Raw genomic sequence first — 19,092 nt, forward strand, 5'->3', positions numbered from 1 at the left:
TCTCTCTCTCTCTCTCTCTCTCTCTCTCTCTCTCTCTCTCTCTCTCTGCCTCTACTACCCTCTTAACTCCCCTCTCCATGCCCTGCATAAACTCTATTCTATACTATACCGTCGTGGTGTGGTTGGTCCCTCAGGGGGAAGAGATGCCTCAGCATGGACCTGCTGAGACATCCCCTTTCCCCATATCGCTCCACACACCCACAGAACATATTCTATATTTCTTTATAAACACATCAACAATAGCCTAATCCAGGCAATGTGACACAGAAGACAGACCCATCTGGCATGAAGAAATTGGTCACTTCTCAGGGAAGAGCCAAGACCCACTGAAGTTCTGGTCAAGGATGGAAGAGGTACAAAATGGTTAGTTGAGGAAGGTAGTTATAAATACCAGCTAGGTCACATGACCAGTTGAAGAAAAAAGGATTATAATTGATATGAGTCTTCTTGTTGTATTTCGTTAATATTGTGTTTGTCTGGGCTCATAGGGGCTCACAGAAACTGAACCAACAACCACGGACCCTGCATAGGTCTGACCTAGGCCCTCAACACATGGCACAGTTGTGTAGCTTGATTTTCTTGTGGAACCCCTAACTGTGGGAACAGGGGTTGTCTCTGACTCTCTTGCCTGCTTTTGGAACCCTTTTCTTCCCACTGGGTTGCCTTGTCCAGACTTAATATGAGGGAAGGTGCCTAGACTCACTGAAACTTGATATGCCATGTTTGCTTGATATCCATGGAAAGCCAGCCTTTTTCGAAAGGGAAATGGAGGAGGAGTGGATGGGGAGGGGAAAAAAGGTGGGAGGTAATTAGGGATTGGCTGGAGAGGAGGGAGAAATAACTGAAGTCAGATATAATATATGAGACAAGAATAAATTTAAAAATTTTAAAGAATATGTCTGTGCAGCTATTTGTGTTTTCTTTCTTCAATTTCTTTACCATATTATGTAACATCAATTAAAAGTCGTTATCATATTTAAGTTTAAGATACTAAAAGAATGTCCTTCAAGGGGCATTGCTACCTATTCTAAATTTATAATGCATTTGTGATTGTATGAAGTATCGTTATATCATATTAGACTTAATTATGACCTAGTTAAATATAAAATGCATTTGCTATTGCACATGGGATAGTTATGTTTAGGTGTTATTTTGACCTGGCTATTGTTTTCATTTGGAAATTAAGCACAACATAAGGAGATATGATTGTTCATATACAATTTGTGTTATTACTTTCTAACCATTGATAAAAGTAACCAGTGACCATTTGAGCCTAGAGTTTCCTTTGTAGGATAATTTTTAAAGATTTTAAAGCTCAATTTAATGATGCTTTTGGATTCATATAGTTCTTGTGCAGTTAGCTTGGTAGGTTAAATCTTAAATGAAATTTTTATTCCATGTTAGTTGTTAATTTGTAATTATCCTCAAAGAGGCAATTCTTAAATGTTCATATCTGAAGATCTTTTGCAATATTTTTTCTATTCATTTTTTAAAATTTGTCTGGTAGGCAATCATCAGTTTTATTGATTATAACAAAACCAGTTTGGTATTATATTACATTTCCCTAGTGCCTTTCTTCCCCTCCTCTGTTCTCTGATTCTTTTACTTTCCTCCTCTTCTTTTCTTTTTGGGAGAGGAACTGAGACAACGTCTCACTCTTAGCCCAGGCTGGTGTGGACCTTGCAGTGACCCTCATGTCTGTATGTCTCCCTGGGGTGAAGACTCTAGGTGAGAGCCACCACACCCAGCTTAGTTTCAAGTTTCTAATTATTTGGTTTCTGTTCTTATTTTCTCCTTTCTAGTTATTTGAGTTCAATTTGCTTCTCCCTTTCTAGTTTCTTAGCACAGAAACAGAAGTAACTGACTTGAATTTTTTTCTCCCCATGTCAGGTTTCAGTTCTAGAAAATCCTTCCAAATCCTGCTTTGATGGCAACCTAAACTTTCTTTAAGCTGTGTTTTCATTTTCAACCATTCATTTATTAATTTACTAACTGCTTTTTGGTTTTTCCTTTGTTACATAAGTTACTCATAAGTATTTTATTTAGTTTGAAACATTTGGACCTTTGCAAAGATTTTTCTGATGATTTTTAATTTAATTTCTTCTGGGTCAGAAAATGTACTTATGTATTTTAGATAATTCATTCAGACTAGGCTTTTGTTTTTGTTTTTTGTTTATTTTATTTTTTATTGGATGTTTTATTTACATTTCATATGTTATCCCTGTACCCCATTTACCCCAACCCAGGAACTCCCTATCCCATCACCCCTCCTCCTGCTTCTCTGCGGATGTGCCCCTACCTACCCCCCACTCCCACCTCCTCACCCTCAAATTCCCACCCACTGGGGCTTCCAGCCTTCATGAGACCAAGAATCTCTTCTCCCACCTATGCCCGACAGAGCCATCCTTTCTTACATATACAGCTGGAGCCATGGGTCCCTCCCTATGTGCTCCCAGGCTGGTGGTTTAGACCCTGGGAGCTCTGGTTGATTGCTTTGTTGCTCTCCCCATGGAGCAGCAAACCCTTTCAGCTCCTACAGTCTTCACTCTAACTCCTCCATTGGAAACCCCATGATCAGTTCCATGGTTAGCTGTGAGCATCCACCTCTGAATATGTCACACTCTTGCAGATCTCTAAGGAGACAGCTATATCAAGCTCATGTCAGCATGCACTTCCTGACTTCCACATCAACAGACTAGTTTTATGACCCAGAATGTAGCCTATCTTGGTAAAGGTACCATGGATACTTCAAAAGACTGTGTGTTCAAAACTTCTTTCATGGTATCTTATGTAAATGTTAATTGGGTCAAGATGTTCAGATCTTCTGTGGCCTTATTGATTTTTCTGTCTTTTCACTTGAATAATTATAAAGAGGAAGGTACTGACATTTCTGACTATAACTGCAGCTCTCGTTTTTTTTGTTCATGTGTTTTAAAACTGTTAATAAATGTATAAATATTTAGGACTAGTATGTTATCTCTTTCAATTAATCCTTTTATCACTATAAAGAATTCTTTTATTCCTGAAAATTCTTTACCTTAAAATCTGCATTATCTAATTATAAAGCCACACTAGCTTTCTGCTTTTGACAGTGTTACCATGTCTGTTAATAAAGCCATTCCCATCTTTTAAAAATTAATGTTACCATAGTATACATTTTTTTCTGTCTTGTGGTAGAAATTTAACCAGGACTCCTTACATGCTAAGCAAATACTCTATCACCCGAACTAAACTCCAAACACGAGCTTTATCCTTTTTCCCCCATTTATTTCCAACTTTGTGTTGTTGTTGAAAATAGATTTTTCATGTAATATATTCTGATTCTTCTTGCCTCCCAGCTCCTCCCAGTTCCTCCCCATTTCCTTACCCTTTCTTTCTCTTTCTCAGGAGGATACAAAAGACATTTAAATAATAATAATAATAATAATAATAATAATAAATAAAATAAAAACACACAAAGTAGAATAGGACAAAACAAACAAAGAAAAAGAGAGCCAAAAAGAAACCTCAAGAAATACATATAGGTGAAGAGACACACCCATGTGGACACACAAAATTCCAATGAAAACACAAATCTGGAAAGCATTATGTATATGCAAATAACAAGGAAGATGGTTTTGATTATTTGTTGTTGGAGATTTTCTTTTGCTTTGTTTTGTGCTGACAAAGCATTATGAGATGAAGAACTACCAAAAATGTCATTGAGTTCCTTTTGTGTTGGTCATCTACTACTGGGCATGGGGCTTGGCTATCACTTGTCAATTGTAAATATTTTCTGGGTTAGGGATATGGACTTCTGTCTACTTCCCCTCTCAGCTCTAGGATTCCATCTAGCCCAGACCCATGCAGGCAATACGCATCCTGCTACAGTCTCTGTTAATTCATATGGCATCAGGGCATCAGCCCTGATGTATTTACAAAACGTTCTTCCTTTGGTGTTCGCCATCCCTCTGACTCTTATAATCTTTCTATTTCTTCTTCAGCAGAGTTCCCTGAACCCTGATGGCAGAGAGGGATTTGAGGGAGACATTCAAATCATTTAGGAACAAGTGTTCCAAGGTGTCTCAGTCTCTGCACATTTTTCAGCTGTGTCTCCGTATCTATTCTCCTCTACTGCAGGAGGAAGCTTCTGTGATGACGGCTGACACTGATCTGTAAGTGTAGCAGAGTGTTGCATATTTGAAATGCTTTCCTTCTAGGTAACATGTAGCTTAGTCTTATTTTTTAATCGACTTGATGATAGCTGTTTTTAATTTTTTTATTTTTTAAAACAATTATTATTTTATGTGTATCATTGTTTTGCCCACACATATTCCTGTAGGCCACGTGGAGTTTAGTGACTGCTGAGGCCAAAATAAGGCATTCAGTTCCCTGGAACTGGAGTTTCAGATGGTTGGTTGTGTGCTGCCATGTGGGTGTAGGGAATTGGACCTGGGTTCTCTGGAAGATTAATCAGTGCTCTTGACTATCGAACCATCTCTCCAGCCCCTTGATTGGTACCTTTATATTACTATATTTATGCTACCCTGGTTTAAGTAAACTATTAATATGGTTAATTGAAAATATATCATCGGGGGCTGGAGAGATGGCTCAGTGGTTAAGAGCACTGACTGCACTTCCAGAGGTCCTGAGTTCAAATCCCAGCAACCACATGGTGGCTCACAACCATCTGTAATGAGATCTGATGCCCTCTTCTGGTGTGTCTGAAGACAGCTACAGTGTATTCATATACAATAAATAAATAAATCTTTAAAAAAAATATATCATAATGATACTTACTTCTTATTTAGACAATTTTCTTTGTTCCTCATTTTCTGTTTTCCTTAATTTTTGGAGGTTTGGTCAAGTTCCATTTTAATCTTAGCAGTTAGAGAGGAAAGGTTTTCTTGTGTCCCTTCATTTTAGTCATTGGGGCCCTGGAAATTAAACCAAAAGGGACAAGTGAACAAGAAGAAAAATAGATCTAATTGTGTATACATACAAGAGTTCACAAGAAAATAAGATTGAAGGAGAAATTTGGTATGATATCTGACCTTTATAAAAGATAGGAAGGAACAGAGCAAGTCTGGCTAACCAGCATTTATTAAAAAGGAGGAATGAATCTATCTACTGTGATACAAATAATGTTTCAGAAAGATAAATGGGACCTATACAGAATAGCTGAAAGATAGCTCCACTATATACTGTTTCCATCCAGGACATGAAAGCTACATAAAAATGTTTCTAATTGCTTTATTTAGAATAGCCCAAATAACCATACTGTCTTAAAGTGGATTAATTATGAAGCTAATATTATCCCCAATAAAAGGATATGACTCACAGATAATGTATGACAACCTGGATGAGCTGCAGAAAGTTAAGCTGTGGGAAAAAGACACCCCCACAGGGTTACCTATTGCATTATTCTACTTATGTAACATTCTTGAAGGATACAATAATAGACATCAGCAGATCAGTGGTTGTCAGAGGTTACAGATTCAGTGCTGTGAATCAGAGGAAAGCAAATGGGAATGGCTGCAAAAGCATCAGGAGCAGGCCTTGTGTTGATGAAAATGTCTGGTGTCATCACTGTAAATGTAAGTGTTCTAGTTGTGATAGAGTGTTGCAATTTTTTTTAAAAGTTCCATTGGGAAGATTGTATAAAGGTTACAAAAGAGTTCTTTTTTGTTCCCCTTTATTCTTCTCTCATATAATAGATCTCAACCACAGCCTCTCCTCCCTCTCCTCCTGTCAGTCCACACTCCGCCTCCTCTCTCCTCCAGATCCACTGCTTCTCTTTACAATAGTTCTTATAATGGAATGTCAACTGACCATTATGCGAAAGTAAATAGCTTAAAGGACCTATGAGATGGTCCGGTGGGTAAAGATGCTTAACAGTCTGGGTAACCAGCATGAGTTTAGTTCCTAGGACCCACTTGGTAGAAGCAGAGAACTAATTTCTATCGTTTGTCTTCTGACTTCTTCATGTACGCCATGAAACAAGTGTGTGTGTGGTGTGTGTGTGTGTGTGTGTGTGTGATACACATACACACGCATATAACATACTAAATAAATGTAATTAAACTTTAAAAATATTTAAAAAATTTTAAAAAGAAGGCAAGATAAGCATTTTTATTGCTGTAGGTGACTGAAGCTACTGAAATCGCCCTGGTGGCATTCTTTCCTCATTACCCATTCCAGTGTTCTGAGTTCCTGAATGAAAGACACACATGCAAGCATGCACGCATCCACGCACACACCCAGTCTTCTATTTTAATATGCCTTAATCAGCTCAGTGGCTGAGCCACTCCCAAATGTCCACATTGCTAATGCCTCCCCTCCTATACTCCTGAATTATTACTCACTAAAATCTATATTCCATCTTTGCTACTCTAGACCCAATTGGGTCGGGGGTGCTGTGGCAGCTCTTCCCCAACTCTTACATGATTGGTATGCTCTCTCTTCTGCAGCTCTCAAACCTGGATCTTATTCCTTTACCAGCATGGCAATTCTCCTTTTTTCTCTTGGTCCCCTTGCTTGCCTCTCTCTCCTTGCCCAGCCATTGGCAGCTGGCAACTTTATTTACCAGTAGAACGAATTGTGGTCAGGGACTCTCAACATCTCACATATGGATTCTCATGCAATTTTGGGAACCTGAATAATATAATGCAAGCGTTAGACCAAATGCACAACACACTTTAGATAGAGAAATAAATAAAAGCATGCTTTAACAACAATTCTCTCTAAGTATCTGTATAATTCTAGTCACAATATAATTATATCTTTGGAGAAATTGATTCTGGGTTTCATGTGAAATGCAAAGGTAGCCCTTCAAACAAAAGGAAAATAGCTTCAGCAGGGAATCATACCAAGCATTTAGCAAAATAACAGTGGTCCTATAGAAACTCTTCCAGAAAAGGAAAGTGTGTTTGCTAATTGATTCTGGATTCGAGAACAACTGATACAAAACAGCAGAAAAAAAATAATGAGAGGAAAAGAAACCACAAAATAATAGCCCTCATGAGCACAGGTAAAAATTTGCCTTGCAGAATTTTAGGAAAGTCTAGTATCATTAAAAGTGATGCTATATCATGACCTTGACTGTGCAAACTTGGTTTGGTATTCAAAAATAAGCCCTGGCCACTAGCAGATTGATAGACAGCTACAAGATGATTTCAATGTATTTAATAAAAGAATTTGGCAAAAACTCAAAATTCTGGACTTCAAAAAGTCTCAGAAAAGTAGTAGTGGAAGGGAACTTATTTCTTCAGATAAAAAGTTACCTTAAGGAAAGAAGGTAAAAAGTAAAAACCCTACAGCTAATCTATAGTGTGAACGGCCTATTTTCTTTGTAAGATCATGAAAGGGCTGCATTGAACTGCATGGCATACAGATGTCAGCTAAATCCAGGAAAAGGCATTTGACATGAGAAGCTTGGGAGGAATTTAAAATCATAGCAGCACTTGTATATACTTAATAGAACACCTTAAATTCCATCTCGTTCAGCTTTGGCAAGGATGTGGAACAACTGGCACATTGCTGGTGAGCATGGAGGTTATTGTGACAAACTTGGAAAACAGTTTAGTAGTGTCTTTAAAAGCTCAAATTTTTCTCTTGCTAAGATTTCATCTTATTTTTAATTATGGTGTATATATTTGTGTTTTTGTGGGTTTGCACGTGAGTACAGGTGCTTGCAGAAGTCAGAATGCCCTGGAACCAGATAATATGAATGCAAGGAATGGAACTAGGAAAAAAAAACAAACAACAACTCCCATCTATACCATGGAGAGTGATACATGCCTAGGATGCTTGCACCGAGGAGGCTGATATAAGAGTTCAAGGTCAGTCTTGTATACATAGACTCTGTCTTCAAAGTAGGAGAGAGGAGGGAATTCAACATATATCTGTACAGCCATAGTATTTCAACATATTTTTCTACTCAAGAGAAATGAAAAGTCATATTGTCATCCAGATGTCTGCATACTAATATCAAACCAGCTTTATTTATAATAGCTCAAATTCAGAGGCATCTCTATTTTCCATCTACTAATGCAAATAAATAAAAAGTTGTGGTCCATCCAGAAACAAACTGCTATTAATACATCAGCATGGGCGAATCTCAAAATAAGTGTACTGAGTGAAAAACAAAGTCCAGAAATCAAATCATATAATCTTTACGATTGAATTTATATGAAGTTCCAAACAATGTAAAATTATCTATACTGAGAGAATGTACATTGTGGTATTTGTTATGTATCGATTCTACCTCAGTAAAGTTTAAAAAATAGTCCTGTATCATCAATAACTGACACAACGTGAGTCCCATCCTATGGGCAAGCACCAATTCCTAACACTATTAGTGACACTCTGTTATACTTGCAGACAGGAGTATGTTGTCCTCTGAGAGGCTCCATCCAGCAGCTAACTCGGACAGATGCAGACACCCACAGCCAAACAGTGGATGGAGCTTGGGGACTCTTGTGGAAGAATAGGAGGAAGGATTTCAGACCCCAAAAGGGATAGAAACTCCACAGGAAGACCAATAGAGTCAACTAACCTGGACCCTTGACGCTCTCAGAGACTGAACTGCCAACCAAAGAGCATACACGGGCTGGACCTAGGCCTCCCCACTCATGTAGCAGATGTGCAGCTTAGTCTTCATGTGGGTCCTAAACAACTGGAGCATGGGTATCCCAAAAGCTGTTACCTGCACATGGGATTCTACTAGTTGGGCTGCCTCATCTGGCCTCAGCGGGAGAGGAAGCACCTAGCCTTGCAGAGACTTGAAGTGCTAGGCTGGAAGGTGGGGATACCCAGGGAGGCCCCCATCTACCCAAAGGAGAAGTGGGAAAGGCCTGTGGGAAGGGGTGACTGGAAGGGTGGCAGTGAGCGAAATGTAAAGTGAATAAGTAAATAAAACAATATTAAAAAAAATATAGCCCTGCATAGTGGTGTATGCCTATAGTACTAAATACTTGGGAGATAGAGGCTGAAAGGAAATCAATGATATCAGGAATTTTAGTCCAGCTTGGACTACATAGGAAGACTGTGTCTTAAAAATAAAACAAAATCCTATACAAATTTATTTGTACTCAATATACCTATTTTGAGCAAATTTATAGCCTTAGATTTACTTTTTTAAATATGTGAACAAAGTCCAAATTTTGTAAAAAAAAAAAAAAAAGACAGCATTCACTAGAACTTTTTAATTAAATTTATGAGTAACATCTTTTCATATGAGGTGGAGAATCATACTTGTAATAATGTATATAGACAGAAAGTTTATAAAAATATAGAAGTATGTATGTCAATATACATTACTATATGAATGCTAACAAAATGGGAAAAATCTATTATTTTCCATGTGTACAGTGCTAAAGATGAAAAACAGGTCCTTATACATGCTAAGCTTGTACTGTACCACTGAGTTATACTCTCAACCCTATTACTAAATGTTGGTTTGGCCCCTGGTACCATGTCCTCCAATGGTCCCATTCAGGATTCCCTCCCAAGGTTCTTCTTTCCACTGGATCCTCATCTGCCAAAATACTTCCAGGATTGGGAGTAAGAGCCAGTGCATAGACACTTTGAAGTGATCAGTTTGCTGCAAAGATCATTGGGATTATTGGAAGTTCTTCACTAGTTAGTCTTGTCAAAGTATTGAGTCTCCCCCATTGCTGTCTGAATAGCTCAGTGTGGATGGATTCCTTGCCTCCAAGTATCTGAAAACAGTCACATAGGTTCCCACCTCAGGCTGTTCTAGTATCCTAGTTTTCAGATCCTCGAAGAGCTTGGTACCCTTAAGCATAACACTTGAAGTATGATGCCAGGGTTGGAACACTCACATCTGCTAGGAGCTTTGTCTCAGGCTTCACCCCAGACCTAAATGAGATTGGCATTTAACAAGATCTTCAGATGAGTTATGTGCATGTTAGACTTTGAGAAGCACTCCCCTTGAAGAAGGCACATTTTCATTTGCCAACATGTCATATACTAGGTGCTTTCTAAATGGAAGATGACCCCAATTCTATGTGGTGTGCAAAGCAATAGTTAGAACTTCAGATATAATCATTCACTGGGGAAATGAATATTTATGGAGGTTTTTGCTTTCTGTGAACTATTGTTACCAGTAACTGTCCAGTAGGAGACAAAGGCAAAAAATCAGATCACTGCAAAGGTGTAAGACTTTCAGACTCCAATGGAAGAGTTGCCATAAGACATAAGTGATAAACAATATGATGATAACTATGGTGGCCTGGAGTTGAAAGCTCATCTGCTAACAGTAATTCCAGAGGCATGAACCTGTCCCTGGACTCAGAGGATTAAAAGCCAGCGTATCCCTGAATATGGTACTGGGCATGGGCTGCACTGTGCCAAGAGACAGGAGGCCCCAAAGTTTAAGGAGCATTGGCATCATCAAGAGAGCTTATTATTAAAGCTCTGATGGAGCTCTTTTGAGCTTTTAATCTGATTAGCCAGAAATGAGGCCCAAGAATGAAATTCCAGAAAGTTCCCAAGTTATGGTAATGGTGCTGGTTTGGAAATTTCATGTGGAGAACCAATGATTTTTGAGAATCATGTGGGTCTTGGAGCCAGTTTGGGTTCTTTCACTTTCGTTTTTTAACTTCATTTTCTTTTGGATGGTTCCCTTAAAGAAATGGAGAGTGACAACAGCCATCTTGCAAGTTTTAAAAAACCCCTTGGTTTGTGCTCTGTGTGTTCTGTGTGTGTGTTCTGTCTGAGTGAAAAGGACTGCATTTCTTAAGCAAAGGTCACTTAAGAGTGGGCTCAGGACCATTTTGGAAAACTTGGGTTGAAACTTCTATATTATTGACTCATAGTAGATAGTATCCTTTACATGGATTGAGCTGGCCCATTTTGTACTCTGATGATAGTTCATGTTGCCTTCCAGTAAGTAAAAACAGTGGTACTGAAAGGCTTAGGAAAAGAGCAGTATCATTCCAGGTACACCATGTAAGGAGATTATTTGAGAAATGCAAACTGAAAATCACATTTCACTAGGTAAAAATATGTCTCATTTAATGGAGCTTTCTTAGACTTGGTTTTTTCTTTTTTAAGAAACTCAACCCAATGTTTTTAGAAGAATATGGATATAGATATTTACCTTTTCTCTAATAACAGTTCCTTAATTATTAAACACCATGAACCAAATGATTTGGCAACTGCCTTAGTTAGGGTTTTATTTCTATGAACAGATACCATAACCAAGGAAACTCTTATAAGGACAACATTTAATTAGGGCTGGCTTAGAGGTTCTGAGGTTCAGCCCATTATCATCAAGGCAGAAAGCATGGGAGCATGCAGACAGCCATGGTGGTGGAGAGGGAGCTGAGTGTTCTACATCTTGATCTGATAGCAACCAGGAGAGGACTATGTCTTCCAGGCAGCTAGGAGGGTCTTAAAGCCCACCCCTATAGCAACACACTTCTTCCAACAAGACCATACTTCCTAACAGTAGCACTTTTCATGGGCCAAGCATATTCAAACTACCACAGCAACCAAGCCTGTTGTCTCATCACAACTTCTTATATGATCCCCAACTATCAACTATCAACTTGGGAAGTTGATAGTCCTCATGCAACTAGTGCTTGACTCCAGCATGTAGACACACTGGGCTGTATTGCTGGCAGCTAATCACATAGCACAGTTTTTATTGCAGTATATTAATTGTCTTTCTAAAAGACAATTTCTTTCAAGTATAGCATGTATTTTGAAATATTCATTCCCATACCCTTCTTTCTCCTTTCTAACCCCTTTCCATTTTCAGATGTTCCCCACTACTCTCCTTCGTTACCTAGTCTCCCTTTGGCTCCCAATGGGTATGCATATATGGTTTTATATATCCATATACAATAATAGGATCCACAAAAGAGAGAAAATGTGATATTTGTTTTTCTGAGCCTAGTTCATTTGCTTAATAGGATGATTTCCAGTTGTATCCATTTTCTAGCAAACTACATGATTTTGTTCTTTATGAATGGAATAGAATTTCATTATGAATATATACCTTATTTTGTTTATCCACCCATCTCTTGATGCATACATAAACTGATTCCATAGTTTTTCTGTTCTGAGTAGATCAGTAATAAACAAGAGTGGGCAAGTATCTCCATAATAGCTGGGTCATATGATCACTTCATGTTTAGTTTTCTGATGAACCAGAATCATGGCTGACTATTTTACCTTACTGCCAGCAGTAAGGTTTCTATTATCATGAACTTTCAATTAACATTTAGGGTGTTGGTTTTTTCTTAATGATAGCCATTTTGACTGAGGTGAGATATAATCAAAGTATAGTTTTAATTTATATTTCTCTGATGGCTAAGGAGTTGAACAGTTTTTTCATGTTTATTGACTATTTGTGATTAAAGATTTGAGAACTTTGTGTTCATTTCATTAGCCCATTTATTGACTGAATTGTTTGCTTTTTATTAGATATTTAAATTTTTAGTTCTGTATATATTATAGATATCAATCTTCTATGATATGTATAGTTAGCAAAGATTTCCCTCCTTTTCTGTAAGCTGTCTATTTTATCTATTGTTTGCTTTGCTGGGCAAAAGCTTTTAATTCCATCAAAACCCATTTGTTATCATAAGGCAAACTTGATGATTAAGACACAGAACAATCTAGCATGTGTGAAGCCCTATGTTCAATATCCAACAAGACACAAGTACACACACTCCCAACAGATATCCCAAAACAAACAAACACCCAAAGAAAACAGATATGTTCTAGTTGCTGTGGAGAAAAAGGCTGTTATTGAGCAGGAGTCTTATCCATTTGAGTTTGGGATGTTTAGAAAACAACCTCAAGGTGGTGGGGATCTGCCAAAAGGACCTCGAGCAAAGGGATGAGCTTAGACATTGTATAAATGTTGTATCTTTGTTGTCACTAAAGTTTCTGTGTTAAAATCAGGTGTTGTTGTTTCTTTATCCTCTCAATAGTTGAAATTTAGCAGAAAAGAATATGTTACCTCCAAGATTATGTGTCCACTGGCTCCACTGCTGCCTTTTGGATCAAATTTAAATGGCTTATTTCAAGAGCAGCTAGCATCCCTTCACTCTAGTGGTACATTGTATAAACAGCTATCATGAGCAATTAGTGTTTCTGATTTTCTTCTTTCTAAACAATGTGGTTGAGGCTTGTTTAATATATTTTAGTTTTCTCTCCCCAAATCATGTCAAGTAAATTATATTTTCTTATGCCTTGCAAAGTTCATGCATATATCACTTCAACCATGATTAAAAAGGATGAAGCAATTTTAAGAAAAAGGATATGAACCAGCTACATTTTTATGAGTCTGACTGTTTTGCTCAGAAATTCCTGAGGAAAAATTGTCTTGTGTTTTTAAGAAAAGATATTTTATTTTTTGATATAGTGAATGTTAGGTTACCATATAACATTAAACAGGAATTTTTGGGTTTTCTATTTTTGTTTCTTGTCCACCCACACAACCAATGTCACACACATTTGCTGCTTTAAGACACTTAAAACAAACCATAATCCTGAACTCCCAGAGCCCCAGCAGCAAAATTGTAAGCATCCCTGTAACTCGCTGGTTCGGGTGCTCTGTGCTATCTGGTTTGAAGAGCAGAAGCAAAAGTTTCTATCAGCATTTGGAAGGGGTAACACCTCCCTCTAGGTACCAAGGTCCTGTCACAGTGTCTATATCCAGTAGGTTTATAGAAATCATGAATTTAGCAGGAGTGGGACACACAGGAGGACTTGGCCAGGGGCAGGAGGAGACACACAAATGATGTGAATATGGTACTCATGTATTTAAATTTTAAGGCTTTTTAAAGTTAACATTTGAAAAAAAATGACATATCAGATTTGGATTCAGAGTTTTAGGATGCCAGATAGTTTGTTTAAAGGGATATTTTTGTCACTTATTGTGATATTTAGAAGCCAGCTCAGCCTACTGTTCCTTGAGACATCTCAATTGCGGTCTCATTTCATTGTTTTCCCCTGTATTCTATTGCATTTCAAAACCACTGCAGGGCAGGTGATGAATTAGGTCATGTGGTAGAAGAAAATCAAATTTTATCCCCAAGTGATAATATTTAAAGACGGTTTAGAGATCCTGGCTTCTCTTAACACCCAAGACCAGAAAGCACCCTGCAGCACCTTCCTTTAAGACCTGTTTGCCCTCTTAGAGGTTCTGTTTCTAGTCACTGCCATGGCCCACAAACGATTTCATTTCATCTGGCTACCCAAGAAGATGCTCTCCTGAGTACCAAAGAGTTGGCTCAATTGAATCCAAAGCTGCCTTCCAGAGCCAAACTGGGTGAAGATATCTTGGAACCTCCCCGTATGGAAGAGCATCTGTGTATGACTGTGAAGCATAGTGATTTCAGACTGTGGGAGCAGATTGTTGGGACCCCACTAAAGAATCCTCAGTTCTCACCATTTCCACATACCTAGGCCCAATAACTTATTTCTATTGCCGAGCTCTTCTCTTGGGGTTTTCCTTGACCTCTAGAGTGAGGTATGTTTAAACATAGGGCATAGTGGAAGTGTGTGCAGTTCACAAATGGAAGAGTAGTTCTCGACCAGTAACTAGCCGAAGTTGGTGGGTGGTCCCCACCCTGACCCCAGTCTTTATTCTGGTAATGATGTCTTTTAGGTGTTCTCCATGCAAGAGACTCTTTAGGAATGTATTCTGGCTGCCGTGGTAGGAATCTGCTCCTTAGCTCACCAAGAACTAGTTTTCTCCTTCCCTATATCACTCATTACCTTCTATACTGGTGCTTCCCAGAATACTTCATATGTTTGTTAAAGCTTTTGCTTCCAAGAGATCCAGGCCTTAAGAGTAAGAACCCAGGATGTGTGAGGATGTAGCTGCTCACATCAGATGGGACCATGTTGCAGAGGCCCTTGATGTCATTTTGAGATTTTATCCCTTGGCAACTGGATTTAGTAACTGCAGTAAAGGTACTAATTTGATTAGACTTCTATTCGCCGCTTGGGAAAACAGGAAAGAGTAGATTAGAGCAAAGGCTCTTGAAGTGGTACCATAAACGTAAGATCACCTGGGAACTTTTTGTTTAAGTACTAGGTATTGAGCTTTTCACAAGTTAGGCATACACTCTGCCGTGGAGCTACGGATCCAGACTTTTTGTTTTTGAGACAAGGCCTTCATTGAATTTCTGATCCTCTTGCCTCAACCTACAGAATACGTGAGATTACAGGCCTGCATCACCATGCCCTGTGCTACTATACCTGGCTTTGGAGACCTCAAAAAGTACAAAATCTTACCTTTCCCCCCAGACCTACTAAATGAAACAATATAGAAATGAGACATGAAAAAAATCTGTGTTTTAACAAGTCTCCAAGGATTTACAATGCTCCCAAAGTAAAGGGAACTTGTAGCCTAAAGACTATTTACTAGAACGCTGGTGGAAGAGTATACAGACTGGAGCAATTGGATTGGATTCCCATCACACTGTTGGGTTTGCTTTGGGCTATGCCATGCCTGCACTGTGCTTAGTAATGACTGTGGCCTTGATGTGTCCTGTTCCATTATCAAGCAAGTATGAACTGTAATGAAATGGCCAGAGAAGAGGAAGAACGGAGTGAGGAGGAGATAATTGTTCATCTGAGGGTCACACACTGACCACGTGGTATTGAGAGCACTGTCCCCTTCTCAGTTCCAGGGACAGAATCTCTGGGGAAACTGGAATAATGTTCCAATTTAGTGAAATCTGATGTCTTTGAATAAACAGCAGATATTAGGATCAGAAATTAGGATCCCATGACTTATGGACATGAACCCTAAGATGTATTATAAATCTGAGAACAAGCTATCTATAAAGTACACAATAAAAGCTTTTAAAAGAAATTATTTCCTGAGAAAAGGAACTGTGTATATGTGGACAGGGATGGATAGATTTTTGGGAAGATAGAGGGAGATGTTGCTAACTGTCCTAAAATCTCAAATTACATTGTGCTTTTTTGAGAACTAATCCACATTATTTACTTTTTGTTGGGAAGCTTTTCTTTTGTGTGTTCAAATACATCTTGTCCAGGGTCTAATTTCTGTCCTAAGTTTTGGGATCCCATAATTATTCTTCACAAACTCTTCCATTAGCATCTAGACTCTCAGAGCCTGCCTATGGGTCTGTGGGAAACTAAAGTCTCCTAATACTCCCCAGGACTGGGGTGGGTGAGGGAGACATGGTTGGCAATGATCTCCAGGAACAAGAAGGCCTTTGAGGCCTGTGAAGAAAACTAGATCACATTCTCTAGGGCAAAAGGAGCAATTGCAAAGGTAGTTTTGTGAGTTGAATTCTGAGCCAGCGTTGAAACCAGGCTGAAGCTGTAGCAAGTCTGAAGGAAACCTGGCAGAGGGGGAAAAGACTCTTCCTGAGCCAGCAACTGCATGAAGCCATGACCAATCACAGGGCACTAGAGCAGAGAGGAACTATTTGAGTCTGGCAAAGATGGCTTTACTGTATGGTGATTTGCTGTGAGTGCTGGCAGCTAGTGTTCTGTCTGGTGGAATGTACTCTGTGGAAGAAGAACCTGGCTGGAGAGATTGCTTTATTATTTATCTTTGACCAGGAGAAACAAAGTCTTTTCAAGAGGAACTAAAGAGGACAAATGTCTTGTGATCACTAAGCCTTGAAAAGGCACTGTGTGCCTTTCTTACCCAGCTGGACTGAGTTATTGCTTGATCTGTGTCATACAAAATTAATATGAAAATAAATATGTACACGCACAGGCATTTACTAGGCATACGGATATTTTTCATAAACAAAGAAGTCATTAGTGTTACTTTGAAGACGAGGGTATAGTTGGCTTCACCAAGGGACTTTTCAAATAACCAGAGTTTCTTTGTAGATTAAATACTAAACTGTCATAAAATGAATAAGCACACAAATCTTATGTCAGACAGAAAGACTACAGGGCCAATGTCAGCACTGGGCTGAAGAGAACAAATCCACAGGGCCAATCCAATACCTTCAAAGCTCCCACAACAGAGGGGCCCCTGGACACATCCATTTCCTTCCACTGAGTCCTGGGCTTCAGTAGTGATGTATCTTGTTGCCATAACAACCAGCTGTGGAGTGATTAATGTGGTTACTGAGCAGCATACTAATTCAGTTGTTAAAAGCTGACACAGGTTTTCGTGTTTGCATGACTTGCTTGATAGTTTGGTTTTCAACCTGAGGGTGGTGAAAAGGACAAAGATTGGCTCCTGTGGTGTCTTTTCCCAAATCTGAGGCTCAGGGGGAGAAGATAGCACCCAACTCACTGATGTGTGGTGAAACTCCAATGGAATTCCCAAGGCAGATTCTCTGCTTCTCTCTACAAGAATCTGGTCAATGTGCAGCACCTACTCTACTCACAGAAATCAACCAAAACCACTTAAAAATATTCTGCTCTTTGCCAACAGACTTTAATTCCCTAAAGATGTATCTTAATTAAGGCAGCATAAGAAAAATAGCAGCAATAACTATAAAGTTGATGGAAGATAAATACTAGCATTCTTTACAGCTTAATTTATAGTTATAAATTAATACAGGCCACCAGGAATGAGACTAATGGTGGATGAAGCCTTTCTCATGGGGGAATCAAAGCACCTGAGAAAATTTAAAAAACAGCTGCAGTGTATACCCTTCCAATCATTCCTACAAATGATACAACTTGTTATGAAACTAGTTCCCAAAGAGGCATATTAATTTCTAATAAACCAGCCAAGATTTTTTCCCTCTGTGTCTTAGGTTTCTATTGCTGTGATAAAACACCATAGCTAAACTGTTATTTCATCTTATAACTCTCAAATCTCCATCATGAAGGGAAATCAGGGCAAGAACTCAAGGCAGGAACCCAGAGGCAGGAACTGAAGCAGACATGATGATGAAAGAACATGGACTGCTTACTGACTTGACCCTTATCGCTTGCTCAAGTTGACAGAAACAATGACCAAGGGACTCTATAATTGTATTTGCAACACTGTTCCAGCCCAGGAAAGTTTGGAAAAGATACTGTTCTTGTTTGAATGTGAAATGTTCTCCCACAGGCTCATGTGTTTGGACACTTGTCCCCAACAAGTAGTGCTGTTTTGGAACTTTTGGGATATGGACACTGTCTGGTAGAGGGAGATCACTGGAGGTCAAGCCCTTAGGGCTATAGCCCAGCCTTGCTTCCACCCATATTATACTTCCTGCTGGCCATGATATGAACAAGCTACCACTGCCTGCTACTTCTGCTACAGACGGAGCCCTTCCTGCTGTCATGTATTCTGCATTATCATGAGCTATATTTACTGAAACTCTGAGTCCTAATATACCTTTCCTCCTGTCAGTTGTTTATGTCAGGTTGATTACAGTGACAAAGAAAATAACTCTAATAAGGCAAAAGGGTTTATATGTTAAAGAGCTGTGATAGGCTCATGTTTTGAATTTACATTCATTCATTCATTCATTTTGTAGGTGTGTACATGAACATTCATATATCATGGTAATGGGTGTCAATCAGAAAACAATCTGTAGTAGAAGGTTCCTTTCATTATGTAGACCTTATGAACTGAGCTCGGGTCTTCAGGCTTGTCAGCAAAGCACTTTTACCAGCTAAACTATTCTCCTGGCCTAGCAGACTTCATTTAAAGCTGACTTGCATGAATACTCCATATAAATACCTGGCTTCCCCTTCATGGAAAGTACAAGTTCACAGCTGAGATTATGTGCTAATGAAGAAAAAAGCTAACACATCTACAGGCTGGTTGCACCATTTCAACATATCCAAAACATTTCTTCTTGAGAAATATATGAAAATGTCAGGTATCCAATGTAACAAGGACAAATCAAGAGAGCTTTAGGAAAATAGGGAGTAGGCAATACTGTGTATCAGAAAGGTGTTGTCTCCACAGGAGGGTCATGTAGCAGGATATTTATTCTGCTACATTGTATTCATAGTGGAGCTCCGTGATTAGCCAGTAGAAGAGGAGGTGGAGCTGGGAGAAGAAGAGAGGAAGGGGGAGGAGAGAAAAAGAGGAAGGGGAGGGGGGAAAAAGAGGAAGGGGAGGAGAGAGGGAGAAGCCATGGAGAATCATGGATGGATCGAAAGCTGTCCTGGATAGCAACT

This window comes from Grammomys surdaster, unplaced genomic scaffold (assembly GCF_004785775.1).
Source record: "Grammomys surdaster isolate TR1022 unplaced genomic scaffold, NIH_TR_1.0 263, whole genome shotgun sequence".
Classification (NCBI taxonomy): domain Eukaryota; kingdom Metazoa; phylum Chordata; class Mammalia; order Rodentia; family Muridae; genus Grammomys; species Grammomys surdaster.